Source organism: Panthera tigris, chromosome B4 (genome assembly GCF_018350195.1).
Source record: "Panthera tigris isolate Pti1 chromosome B4, P.tigris_Pti1_mat1.1, whole genome shotgun sequence".
Classification (NCBI taxonomy): Eukaryota; Metazoa; Chordata; class Mammalia; order Carnivora; family Felidae; genus Panthera; species Panthera tigris.
In genome coordinates, this window is record NC_056666.1 from 34,596,707 (window position 1) to 34,611,500 (window position 14,794).

At 42.9% G+C, this 14,794-nt stretch overlaps 1 protein-coding gene across 1 annotated transcript in view; it reads left to right on the forward strand.

The window, feature by feature from the left end:
• ADA2 (adenosine deaminase 2) overlaps positions 1–5,864 on the forward strand; it is a 35,670-nt gene extending 29,806 nt beyond the window's left edge. Inside the window, exon 13 of the transcript XR_006219738.1 lies at positions 5,540–5,864. The gene's annotated coding sequence lies outside the window, so the exon portion shown is untranslated. The remainder of the gene's footprint in view (positions 1–5,539) is intronic.
• Positions 5,865–14,794: the final 8,930 nt, after the last annotated feature.

Genomic DNA, 14,794 nt, shown 5'->3' on the forward strand with positions numbered 1-14,794 from the left:
TTGTAGTGTCTCTCATTTCAGGCCTATATAATGTTTCCTTGTGAAGAGATGCCAGTTACACATTCTTAGGAGGAATACCTCAGAAGTATCTTTGTCCTTGTCAGTGCATCATATCAGGGGACACATGGATTGTGTCCCCTGGAGGTGGTCTGCACCAGCAAGCAACAGCCAATTGTTAAAATTTCAGCCTGTTGTGAAACCAATGGTGGTCTGAAATTGGTCATCATGGGAGTTTTTGTAATATGTATAAATATATTTTAAGTAAGTTCCAGGCCCAACGTGGAGCTCAAACTCATGACACTGAGGTTAAGAGTCAGCCAGGCAGCTGGGTCATTGGAGGAATTTTTACATTACAGAAATCAGCAAATACAAATCAGTGCGCACCCAGCCCCCGCCCCCCAGCCAGTAGTTAAACATTTATCTGTATACTGAGGCATATAATGTCAATCTGTCCCATTGTGATGATGTTCACTTTAATCACTTTGTTAATAAAATGTCTGCCAGGATTTGACACTGTAAAACTTTCTACTTTGTGATTAATAAATATTTAATGGGGAGACACTTTAACTCTATGTAAACATCTTATTCCTCATCAAATCTTTAACCCATTAGTTTTTGCAGTCACTGAAGATTATCATCTGAATCTTCTACTGCTCCAATCATCACTGTTCCACTTAATCATTGCTGTGTAACAAATTATCTCGAAACTTAATGGCTTAAGAAAGAATATAAATTTGCTAGCTCCTACAGGTTTTGTGGGTCAGGGATTTGGAAAGGGACCAGCTAGGCAGTTCTAGTTTCGGGGTCTCTCATGAGGTTGCAGTCAAAATGGTGGTGGAGCTGCAGCAACTGGGGGCTGGCCAGACATCTTGTTTCTACACAATCTCAGGGCTCAGCCATGGAGTGTCCACATCAGCCCGTGTGGGTGGCTCATGTGTGCGAGGAGGCCAAAGGCTTCAAGAGGAAGTGTTCAGGTAGTAAAAGAGAAATGCTATTGTCTTTTCTTTATTCTCTTTTTAAAAAAAAATTTTTTTTTTTGACGTTTCATTTATTTTTGAGACAGGGAGAGACAGAGCATGAATGGGGGAGGGTCAGAGAGAGGCAGACACAGAATCTGAAACAGGCTCCAGGCTCTGAGCTGTCAGCACAGAGCCTGACGCGGGGCTCGAACTCACGGACCGTGAGATCATGACCTGAGCCGAAGTCGGATGCTTAACCGACTGAGCCACCCAGGCGCCCCTTTTAAAAATTTTTTTTAATGTTTATTCATTTTTTGAGAGAGAGAGAGACAGAGCACAAGTGGGGGAGGGGTAGAGAGAGAGGGAGACAGAATCTGAAGCAGGCTCCAGGCTCTGAGCTGTCAGCATACAGCCTGATGCAGGGCTTGAACCCACGAATTGCGAGATCATGACCTGAACCGAAGTCAGACACTTATCTGACTGAGCCACCCAGGCACCCCTGTTATTGTCTTTTCTTTCTTTCTTTTAAAAAACAAATTTTTTTTAAGGTTTATTTATTTCTCAGAGACAGAGTGTGAGCAGGGGAGGGGCAGAGAGAGAGAGGGAGACACAGAATCTGAAACAGGCTTCAGGCTCTGAGCTGTCAGCACAGAGCCCAATGCGAGGCTTCAACTCATGGACAGTGAGATCTTGACCTGAGCCGAAGTCGGACGCTTAACCAACTGAGCCACCCAGGCACCCCTCTATTGTCTTTTCTAATATGACCTTGGAAGTTACATGGTATCACTTCTGCCATCCTTGATTGGTGATATCTCTCCAGTCTAAGCCTTCCCAGTTTCAAGAGGAGGGGACAGAGATCCCACCCTTTGACAGAAGACTATCAAAGTCACAATGTAAAAAGAACATGTAGGATTAGAGATACTATTAGAAAATATTTTAGAAAATATAATTACCAAATATTGATTTCTTCCATAATTATTAGTTGCCATTCTACTATAAGAACTTCCTCTATCTATCTATCTATCTATCTATTACTAGGGTTCATGGATCCTTATTCTATTCAGTGGACCATAATCTAACACTATCATCATTTCTTTTAAGATGCTCACACTGTTCCAGGGTTGACCTTGGGAAGGAACTCTGTTAAGCTGGCTCCTGCGACTCTAATAAATTCTTATGATTTTTTTTTAGAATTTCCTTACTTTTTGACACAATTAAGTATTTTAGGTTCATTTTGCACTTTCCTTGTCTCGTGCTTTATATGAGCTCTTCTCCAAAGAACTATGATTCCTTTTAGTAGAGAATACTTAGAAGCCTTGATTTGAGCATTAGATGTGCTCATTGTTACTGGTGCATGTGTGTATGCACACATAAATATGATTCATATATATGCATACATAACTATAATTTATATTATGACAAAGAAAATCACACTCCCAAAATGGTGTCACTTAGGCCAAGTCACCATATTGGAGCTTAATACCTAACTTCACTGCAGTTTCAACTTGTGCCAGAAATAGAAGTCTTAACTGGTCAGTCAGGAATTTTCTGATCAGCACCAATCAGATAATCTGCCACATGGGCCCTCTCCATCCCTCAAAGATGAGGTAATCTACCTAATAACAGCCCCTGCCCTTCACCCTAAGGGAAGGTGACCTTGCCTGGAACAGTCTTCACTTTTGTTAATAACTTCTTGCCCCACTGTCTTTCTTATAAAAACCTTCCATTTTGTACAACTCCTCAGAGGTCCCCTCTACCGCTAGATGGGAGGCTGCCTGATCCTGTGAATTGCTTAATAAAGCCAATTAGATCTTGACATTTACTCAGTTGAATTTTTTTTCACTAACTGTATATATTAAAACTCACATGCACAGAGGCACCTGGGTGGATCAGTAGGTAGCATCTGACTCTTGATTTCAGATTAGGTCATGATCCTAGGGTCATGGGATTGGGCCCCCCATCAGGCTCCATGCTCAGCACAGAGCCTGTTTAAGATTCTCTCTCTCTCTTTCTCTCTCCCACTGCCCCCTCCCCCACGCATGCTCTCTTCCTCTCAAATAAAACACACACACACATATTTATACATATACATTTATATCTATTTCCAAATTTTTCTGTGTGCATTTAAACACCCTGAATTTGCAGGGTGCCTCGGTGGCTCAGTTGGTGGAAGCATGTGACTCAATCTCGGGGTTGTGCATTCCAGCCCTACGTTGGGTCTAGAGTTTACTTTAAAAAAAAACACAGACAGGGGCGCCTGGGTGGCTCAGTCGGTTAAGCGGCCGACTTCAGCTCAGGTCACGATCTCGCGGTCCGTGAGTTCGAGCCCCGCGTCGGGCTCTGGGCTGATGGCTCAGAGCCTGGAGCCTGCTTCCGATTCTGTGTCTCCCTCTCTCTCTGCCCCTCCCCCGTTCATGCTCTGTCTCTCTCTGTCTCAAAAATAAATAAAATGTTAAAAAAAAAAATTAAAAAAAAACACAGACAAACCATGAACGTGTACCTATACCTCCAATTCCATTCAATACCATGAGTTTATTCTGGCCTCAGCCCTTCCCATGTCTAACTCTGTTCCCCAACAGTGAGAAACCTGGTTCCCCCATCCTCAATGTGTCTTTATAGTTACTGATTCCCTGTCTGTGTTGTCTATCTTTACCCCCCCCACTGCCACTTCATCTGCAGCTGGCTCTGCTGATACCTCTGGTCCCAGATGCCTCAAGGAAAGGGAGGGGAAACTATACACAATAGGGAAGGGAAGGAAAGAGAAAAAGATTTGGAAGGAGACAAACACAGGGACATTTTAGAGCGTGGAGAGATCATTAAGCGATCATTAAATGAACAGATTCACTGTGGTGTTACTGAAGCTCTCCTTTCAGGGGCTTGCACTTCATGGATCTTTTCTAAGAGAAATTGTGTATTAGTGATTTAAAATTATTTTTCTTGGGGGGCGTCTGGGTGGCTCAGTCAGTTAAGCATTTGATTTTGGCTCAGGTCATGATTTCATGGTTGGTGAGTTCGAGCCCCACATCAGACTTTGTGCTGACAGCTGGGACCTGGAGTCTGCTTCAGATTCTGTCTCTCTCTCTTTCTGTCCCTTCCCCACTTATGCTCTGTCTCTCTCTATCAAAAATAAATAAACAAATAAACATTTTAAAAATAATAATAAGATTCTTTTTCTTTAAGAAGGTCCTTCAAATATGTATAAGCCCCAGGGTCCCACAAAATCTGGATCTGGGGTCTTTCTCTAGGTCAGCTCTTCATTTGGAATAAGGAAAACAAGGGAAGGTATGTTGAGTTGAAAAGACTTGCAAAACTGAGAAAAACATTATAGGCTCTCAGCCTGGAAGGGATCCTGAAAGTTATCTAAACCATCACCCCTTGTGGAAGAGCTGCCCCAAATAATCAGGAATAATCAGGCCTGCTTAATTTTTAAAGCTCACCAGAATAGGATTCTGTAACCTGCCCCAGTCACCCAGTCTAGAATCCCAGAATGTCCCTTTTCCCAAGGTCAGGAGTTTGAGTGACTGATGTGATCCTTGCCTCTCATAAGAATTGATCACTAGAGGATTGGATATATATAACTGCACCTATAGACCAGCATTAAGTTAGCATGCTAGATTATAAATATTATTTTCACATACATAATATATGTTACTTTGCATAGCTGTTATTCGAAAAATAACTTAACCTTCTTGGTCTTTTCATCTCTGTCCAGGAAGGGTGTAAATAGAGGTGTGGGAGCTGCTGGCAGTCTGGGAGCAAGGTGGGGACTGGGAGAAATTTTGAACTGGCTTTGCCAGAGAAATATCCATAACACTCAATGCTTACAGGTATTACTGTCTCCAGGGCAGAGCTGCTGAGTCTCATTTTGTCCCAGCTTGTAGCCAAGAACCTTTTCCTCCTCTACCTTCAGGGTGTCCTGGATCTAATCTTCCAAAGGGAACTTGCCTGGGGACTGTCCTGAAACCACACGTTAGGGGGATGAGGTCTGTCTTGGTCCAGCCAGACCTTCCTGGGGCTAAGCCCCTTCTGGGGTGGGAAAGGGTAGGAAGACTGGAATTTTTAGATTCATAGAATATCAGAGCTGGGAGAGGCCTAAAGATCATCTTATCTAACTCTTTGTGTTACAGAGGCCTCAATTAAGGCTCAGGGAGGGTAAACAGCTCCCTCAAGGTCACAGGGTAGGTGACAGCAGGTTTCCAGAGTCTTAGGTCTGGGCTCATACAACATAGGGCTGTTCTCTTCTTGTCTGAAGCACCTCTCAGTAACAGGTTTCCATAAACTCCTGGTGAGCCTAGGTCAGTTCTCTGGCTCAGACAGTGGAGTTTGGGCAGCCTCAGCCCCTTAACCCACCCTCAGACAACCCCTCCACCCGTACCCTTGCTTGATGAGGACAGAACCATTAGACCTACTGGGAGCAGCGATTTTCCTCCTGGGACAGGCTAACCCCTCCTGTGACCCCTGGCTCTCCTTTGGCGGAGTTCCAGTCCCGGAAACTGGCTTAGTTTCCTGTCCCCCACCAGGAGAAATGGATTGATTCTTGGAGCTCAGGGCCTCAGCCTAAGAGCCTTCTCTTTGTCTAGGGTCTCCAGGCAGAGCGCAGGTCCAGATAATCTCCACCAGCCCCCACCTCCACCGCTCCCCAGCTTGCAGACAGCTGTGGCCCTCGGAGACCCTCGTGACTGCCATTTAGTGGGAAATGGCCCGAGACAGAAGCATGTGGAAAGCAAATGGCGATTAGTGTGAGACTGAGGATAGCAGGAAAGACCTTTCCCGGCGGGAGCCTCGTCCCGTCACCTGTGGCTGGCGGCGGGGGGACTGCGGCATGCTGCTGACCCCTGGTGGCCACTTGCGGTACCACAAACGCCTCCAAGATCTAAGAGCACCGTTTGGTTCCCTTATCCTCTGCTGTCGCCTCCTGTCACTGCTGGGAGTAACACTTCATATAATAAGTTACAGTAATAATACTTTCTGATTGTAAAACATGCTTATGGTAGCAAATTTGTAAACTTTAAAAAGTATAGATGAAACAAAAATCACCCATACTTCCACTACTGTTACTATTTTGGTCCATTTCCTACCCACAGTAAATAGTACTCAGGATCTCGTTCCAGCACCATCTCCCCGCCCCGCCCCCCTCCCTGCTTCTGCCTTATTACCTGCCACTACCTCACTCATACGCTTTGCTTTTGCTGCCTCAGCTCCCCTCCCAGGTAGAAAGGCCTGTTCTTGACTTTGGGACGTCCTACTCTGTTGCTCTGTACAAATTTAGAGTACATAGTACAAGATGAGGGAATAGTGCCATAATAATTTTTAAATTTTATTATATTTAAAATAAAAAATTTTGAATACGTATGCAATATCATTTCAAAATTTTTAAAAATGTGAAAAGGATAGATTGGAAAGTCTTAAGCCTGTCCCAACTTCACCCCATCCTCCTTCCCACCACACCCATTTTTCCCACCATACGTATTAGTTTCTCATGCTTCTTTATGCAAAATAAACAAATGCAAATATGAATATTCTGTTTCCTCTTTTCTGATACAAAAGGCAGCATATTATGCACACTGTTCCCGGCTTTGCTCTTTTTATTTAACAATATGCCCTGGGGATTTTTCCATTTTGGGTCAGGGAATACTTCCTTTTTCTAACTCAGTGTTTCATTGTGGGAACATGCCATAGTTCAATTAACAAAGCCCCTACAAGTTGCATCTGGATTGCTTTCAAATATCTCTTATTATAAACACTGCTGCAATAGAATAAGTACCTACTTTGTTCAGTGAATGAAGAAAAGGCCAAGTAACAAGAGCCTTGTGAGCATTTCCCTGGGTTCATAGATTTGTGTCTCCCCCCGCGCGCCCCCCCCCCCCCCCCCCCCCCCCCCCCCGCCATTCTTTCATGACAGCAGCTCAGGTGAGGCCTAGAGAAGGTGCTAAATCATCATCCCTGCACTGGTTGGTGGGAAGCAGGGTCTTGGTTTATAGGTCATAGGCCTGGGCCAGGCAGGTTAGAAGTAGAAATGGAACAAAGAAAAATATGCAAATGAGATTTTTTAAGGAAAAATGAGGCATCAGTTTTCTTTTCTTTTTTTTAAGTTTATTTATTTATTTTGAGAGAGACAGAGAGAATGCAAGCAAGTGAGAGGCGGAGAGAGAAACCTAAGCAGGTTCTGTGCTGTCAGCACAGAGCCCGACATGGGGCTAGAACCCTGAAACCATGAGATCATGACCTGAGCCGAAATCAAGAGTCAGATGCTCAACCGACTGAGCCACCAGGCACCCTTCAGTTTTCTTTTCTATCAGACACAATTTTCTGTAGTACATAAGGAGCTCTTGCATCACTGTCTGCTCTGGAAAGGGGTGGAAGGCCAAGGTATCAATGCCTTAGTTGGTGAGCTCTGGTAAAGGCTTATTTATTTATTTATTTAGAGAGAAAGCACAGGTGGGGGAGGGGCAAAGAGAAAGGAGACAATGAGAATCCCAGGCAGGTGCTACGCCTGACTCAGGTGCAAGATCATTACGTGAGCCGAAGTTGGATGCTTAACGGACTGAGACACCCAGGTACCCGGAAAAGGCCTTTTCCTGAACCTCCTCCTTCACTTGCTTCAAACATGTCCTGATGCTTGGAGCTCATCTAGGTTCCCAGACGTCTTTCAGAAAAGCCTTGCTCTTCTTTAGCCCTGAATAACTCATCTAAGGCCAAGTGCAACAAAGGAGAATAGGGGTGCCTGGGTAGCTCAGTCGGTTGAGCGTCTGACTTTGGCTCAAGTCATGATCTCGCAGTTTGTGGGTTCGAGCCCCACATTGGGCTCTGTGCTGACAGCTCAGAGCCTGGAGCCTGTTTCAGATTCTGTATCTCCCTCTATCTGCCCCTTCCCCACTCATGCTCTCTCTCTGTGTCTCAAAAGTGAATAAACATTAAAAAAAAAAAAAAAAGCAGAATAGAGTGATGGAGAACAGAACCTCTTCCCAAGGAGGGAAGTGGACTGGGCTGTGCACTCTGCTCTGGAATGATTCCCATCTAGGTGACTGCGCAGACCTGCCTGGACATAGGAGTCATTTGAAAAGACCAATACAGGAGAGAGAACAGAGTGCTGGCCCTGGAGGTCTGAGCTCTAGCTCATGTGAGTGTGTGTGTGCATTGACCCTTAAACCTGCTCACAGCCTCTAAACTCAAAGAGCTCATTTTTGTCACTACAGGTGCTGGGCTGGGTGTTTTCTTTATTCTTTTAAAAAAAAATTATTGTCAAGTTAGCTAACATACAGTGTAGTCTTCGTTTCAGGAATATATTCTCATGATTCATCACTTACATACAACACCCAGTGGTTATCCCAACAAGTGCCCTCCTCTATCCCATCACCCATTTCCCCCACCCCCATCAACCCTCAGTTTGTTCTCTGTATTTAAGAGTCTCTTATGGCTTGCCTCCCTCTCTATACCTTATTTTCTCTTCCCTCTCCCCATTGTCTTTCTGTTAAGTTTCTCAAATTCCACATATGAGTGAAATCTTATGATATCTGTCTTTCTCTGACTGACTTATTTTGCTTGGGATAATACCCTTCAGTTCCATCCAGGTTGCTGCAAATGGCGAGATTTCATTCTTTTTCATCAATGACTAGTATTCCATTGTGTATATATACCACGTCTTCTTTATCCATTCATCATTCGATGGACATTTGGGCTATTTCCATTCTTTGGCTATTGTTGATAGCACTGCTATAAACACTGGGGTACATGTGCCCCTATGAATTAGCACTCCTGTATTATTTGGATAAATTCCTAGTAGTGCTATTGCTGAGTTGTAGGGTAGCTTTATTTTTAGCTTTTTGAGGAATCTCCACACTGTTTTCCAGAGCAGTTGCACCAGTTTGCATTTCCACCAACAGTGCAAGAGGGTTCCCATTTCTCCACATCCTTGCCAGCATCTGTTGTTTCCTGAGTTGTTAATTTTAGCCACTCTGACCAGCGTGAGGTCGTATCTCATTGTGGTTTTGATTTGTATTTCCCTGATGATGAGTGATGTTGAGCATCTTTTCATGTGTCTGTTGGCCATCTGGATGTCTTCTTTGGATAAGTGTCTATTCATGTCTTCTGCCCATTTCTTCACTCGATTGTTTGTTTTTTGGGGTGTTGAGTTTAGTAAGTTCTTTATAGATTTTTGATACTAACCCTTTATGTTATATGCCATTTGCAAATATTTTCTCCCATTCTGGAGCTGTGTGTTTCTTAGAGATCTTTCTGGCTTTGACATTCTGTTCTCCTATGCTCTTAAGGAAGAGTTAACACTGTAGGAAGAAACCATGGTCTATAGGAAGGCCAATAGGAACAGTGCATGGGGGAAGGAGATATCATCCTTTTGGAAAAAAAAAAAATCAAACCCTGAGTTAATCTTGGAAGGAAACCTGGTGAGGACAAGTTGGGTAACCGTACAGCCTGGTGATCTGAGATGAGGACCTACTCCTTCTCTTATGCTCTGCTTCAGGAGTAATATGGCAAAGACTGATGTTGTCTCATGGTATATGTTACCCCTGTATCCTTAGAAATAGAGGCTTATGATTTTCAGTTGGACACATGGTTGCCTGAAATGAAGATTGCCATTCCCAGCCTCCTTTGCAGCTGTGTGTGGCCATATGACTAAGTTCTGGTCAATGGTCTGTGAGTAGAAGTGTGTATAAAACTTGTGGGAGGAGTCCTTAAAGGGACCAACTGTCTTCTATCTCTTCTACCTTCTTGCTAGCTGGAATGTTGATGTGATGATTAGAGCCCAGGCAGCCATATTAAGCCATGAGATTAAAGCTAGATGTTGAGGTGTATGCTGAAAAACCAATGGAAGAAGTCTGGATTCTGACACCTGTGTATCACTCTGCCAGCCTTGGATTGACTACTTCCAGCCTTTATTTACATGAGAGACAAAGAAATGTTTCTTATGTTGAAGCTATTGCCACTTCGGATTTTATGTTTCTCATAGCTAAACTCAATCCTAATTATACCAAATATAGTACCTGGAAGTTGAGTGCAGCATGTAAAATAACCTAAAATATGGGGCTTTTGTTCTGTGGAAGCAGAGAAACAGTAGAGGCGTTATTAATCACTGGCTAGTAGAAAGCTAGTAGTATGATTCAATATAGATCTATTCAACCTGTTGTCTGTTTTCTCTGGAAGACAGATTATGCACCAGTCAAGGCTATATATAACATTATACAGAGAGGAAAGAAAAATTCACAATATTGGTATTTGCTGGCTTCTTCTTGCCACTTTCAGGAAGGTCAACTCTAGACAAGGGTGGATACTTGGTAAGCAGAGACAGATGGGAATGAGATTACAGCTTTGCTCAGGAAGGTGCTTTCTTCAGGAGACCAGTATCTAAGTTGGTGATGTCAGGTCGAACAGGCCAGCTGCTTCCATATCTCAAACTGCTTCCAGCCTCAGCAGGATAAGACGAGTGCCTCCTCATTCAAAAGCAGAGAGACTGCAGCAGACATGGACAGAGAAGACTGAGATTTTCAGTCCTCTGTCCAAGCCCTTTCTGCTCAAGGCCTACATTTCCTCCAGCCTCATGGAGGCTGCCATTAACCTGACATAGAAGGGACTGTCAGAGCTCAAAATCCAACAGGTAGAAGACCAGAGTCTTCAGGCTTAAAAAGTATAACTAGGCATGATCTTTGCCATGGTGTTACTCTCAGTGGAATGAACTGGATGCTTACTAACTTTTTGAGTTAATTGTATTTCCCCAAAACTATAAGCCACATATATTTGGAAATAAAAATAAATATACTATATATATGTATATACATACATACATACATACATACATACATATGTATGTATTTGTGTGTCCCCCAATTCTTATACAAAGTGTAGCCTAATATGTATACTTGACTTTTTTTTAACTTTATACTATATACTCAGGATTAATCCATAATCTGCATAGTGATGTCACTTATTTCTTGGTTTGACTACACAGTGCTCCATTGTGGAGATGTCCTGTGGTATATTCAACCAATCCCCCATGGTGGATACTTAAGTTGTTTCTTTTTTCTTTTTTCTTAATTGCAAGTAATGCCACAATGAAAAAGTCATGAATAAATTAATTTGTATTTCTACAAGTTTGGGAAAGAGTCTCAAAATGGGATTGATGGGTCAAGGAGAAAATGTATATGTAATTTTGTTAGATATTGAGAAATTTCCCTCCCTAGGGGTTGTAGAATCCAGCAGTAAATGAGAATGCCTGTTTCCACATGGTATTGCCAACAGAGTATGTTATCAAACTTCTTGATTTTTTACAATCTGATAATGAGAAATGGTATCTCAGTAAAATATTAGATTGAATTTCTCTTCTTATGAATGAAATGAACTTTTCATATGTTTAAAGTCCGTTTTCATTTCTTCTTCTGTAACTTGTTTGTCTATATTTTGCCCATGTTTCTGTAGGGCTTGGTTTTTGGTATTTTCCTGTTGCTTTTCAGGAGTATTATATAGTAGGGATATTCAATCTTGAGCTGTGATATCAAGTGAAATCATTTTTTCCCCACCTTTTCATTTGTCTTTTGACTTAACAGGTAGGGTTGTTTTGTTTTGTTTGCCATGCAAAAGATTTTTAATGGTATGTAACTGAATGTATCAATCCTTTGAAAAAATTGCCTCTGAATTTTGGTTCATAGAGGTTTCCCTACTCCCAGGTTATAAAAAAATGAACAGAGGGGCACCTGGCTGGCTCAATAGGTAAAGCATGTGATTCTTGATCTCAGGGTCATGAGTTTAAGTCTCACCTTGGGCATAAAGATTCTTAAAAAAAAAAAAAAAGTTTAAAGAAATGGCATAAAGATTCTTAAAAAAAAAGTTTAAAGAAATGAACACATCTTCCCTATATACAAATCAGGGTGATGCCAATTGGCAATGAGATATGATTACATAGAGAATCTAAGCATCTCCACTGCTAGGAAGGGGTGTGGGATTAAAAAGAGGGAACCAGAGGTTGAGTATGAGAAACTCAGCTTCTGCTCATGGGGCCTCTTCAGAATTGTGAAGCCCAGCATTCAGGAAATGGGAATTCTGGTACTCCTGCTACTCTGTCTAACTCAGAGGGTTAGAGGAATGTCTACCCCAGTGGTTCTCAACAGGGGCAATGGTGCCCCCACATTTTGGCCATGTGTGGGAACATTTTTGGTTGTTCCAGCTTGGGAGGCAGGGTGGGATGGGGTGCTGTTGACAGAAATGCTGCTAAGCATCCTACAGTGGACAACATGGCCTTATCCTGCTCAAAATATCAGTAGTGCTGAGGATAAGACTTATCCTGCTCAAAATATCAGTAGTGCTGAGGATGAGAAATCCTGACTCTACACTTCAGACCCTGGCATCAGAGCTCGCAAGCAAAGCAAAGCTAGGGGAGGGCTAGGATGGTTGTGCACATGGTTCTTTCTTTCCATTCCCATGGGACTGCAACCCTGTCTTCCATTTATGAGTGCTCCATCACTAGCTGCTCGCTGTTGCTGTCCAGGTTCTGCAGGGAGGTAGATAATGGTTCTGATTTCTAATGGTGATGACTGAAGGTCAGTTCAGCCACACCTCTGGATCTGTCTGCCTGTGATCCCTCCCCCCTCCTCCCTCCTTATTTTTTTTGTTTCTTGAAATTTGTTTGGAGAAAAAACTAGGTTTGACCTGTAGAACATTCCCAGTCTGGAACTTGCTCATTGCATTCCTACAGTACTCTTTTCTTTTTTTTTAATTCCAGTATAATTAACACACAGTGTTATATTAGTTTCAGGTTTACAGTATAGCGATTCAATAATTCTATACATTATTCAGTGCTCATGATGATAAAGTGTGTTCCTAATCCCCTTCAATTGTTTCACCCATTCCCCTACCTACCTCCCCTCTGGTAACCACCAGTTTGTTCTCTATAGTTAAGAGTCTAGGGGCACCTGGGTGGCTCAGATGGTTGAGCATCCAACTCTTGGTTTTGGCTCAGGTCATGATCCCAGCATCATGGGGTCAAGACCCATGACCAGCTTCACACTGAACATGCTTGAGATTCTTTTTCTCTCCCTCTCCCCCACTTGCAAGCACTCTCTCTCTCTCTCTAAAATACATGAAAAAAAATTAAAAGTCTGTTTTTTTGTCTCTTTTTTCTTTGTTCACTTGTTTTGCTCCTTAAATTCCACATATGAGTGAAATCATATGGTATTTGTCTTGGTATTATTTCACTTAATATTACACTCTCTAGCTCCATTGGTGTTGTTGAAAGTGGCAAGATTTCATTCTTTTTTCCCCAATGTTTATTTATTTTTGAGAGAGAGAGATAGAGAGAGAGAGGGAAGGACAGAGAGAGGGAGACAGAGGATCTGAAGCAGGGTCCATGCTGTCAGCAGAGAGCTTAAGGCGGGGCTCAAACTCATGAATGGTGAGATCATGACCTGAGCCGAAGTCAGATGCTCAACTGACTGAGAAAACCAGGCACCCCTCTTTATTAATTAATTAATTAATTAATTTATTTATTTATTTATCTGTTTATTTATTTATTTATTTATTTACAAAGCGCATGTGAGCAGGGGAGGGACAGAGAGAGAGGGGAGGGACAGAGAGAATCCCAAGCAGGCTCCGCTCTATCAGCTCAGAGCCTGATGTGGGGCTCAATCCCACAACCCTGGGATCATGACCTGAACTGAAATCAAGAGCTGGAAGCTCAACCTATTAAGCCACCCAGGCACCCCTGCACCACTTCTTTATCTGTTTATCTATCCATGGACACTTGGGCTGCTTCCATAACTTGGCTATTGTAAATAATGCTGCAATAAACATGGGTGCACATATCTTTTCAAATTAGTGTTTGCATATTCTTTGGGTAAATACTAAGTAGTGGAATTAATGGATCATATGGTAATTATATTTTTAATTTTTTGAGGCACCCTCATACTGGTTTCCACAGAGGTTGCACCGGTTTGCATTCCTACCAGCAGTGCACAGGGGTTCCTTTTCCTCCACGTCCTCACCAACACCTCTTTCTTGTGTTTCTGATGCTTTCTTCTGCTTCCTTTGGTCTACTGTGTATTCCCTCTAGTGTATTTTTAATTTCAGTTATTGAGTTCTTCATCTCTGATTGGTTATTTATGTTTTCTATCTCTTTGTTAAAGGTCTCACTGAAGTTCTTTCCTCAAGTCTAGTGAGTGTCTTTATGACCATTACTTTAAATTCCCTATCAGGCATATTACTTATCTCTGTTTTGTTTTGTTCTGTTGCTGTGATTTTGTCCTGTTCTTTCCTTTGGGGCACATTACTCTGTTTCCTCATTTTGTGTAACTCTGTCATTTCTATGTGTTAGGAAAGTCAGCTATGTCTCCTACTCTTGAAAGTAGTGGCCTTGTGAAGAAGAGGTCCTATAGTGCTCTGCAGTGCAGTGTCCCCCGTTCACTAGAACCTGGTGCTTCAGGGCTGTGTTGTGGGTATGTTCTCCTATGTGTGTTGTGTGTGCCCTGCTGTTGTGGCTAAGCCACTTTTGCCATCAGTCTAGTCAACTGCATTGCCTGTTGTGAGTAGGGTTTGGTCCCTGTGTTGTTAGTGGGCCAGTCTGGGACCACTTCAGGTTTGAGTTGAGTCACACTAGGTGTTTTCCAGAGCTTCTGGGTGTTCTCCCTGTGTTGTCCTCTGAGAAACTTTCCATGGTGGACATGGCCTGCAGTCAGACCAGATGTTTGCCCCCATTCCACTGCTGGGGCTGCAGTTAAACTGGTGTGTGTCGTTTTCTTCCCCTCTCCCTGGGGTAGTAGTCATTTTGAGGGTGGTGCTGGCTCCTTTTGGGGCTGCTCACACACTGCCAGGCTTGTGGTGCGGGTTTGGATGGA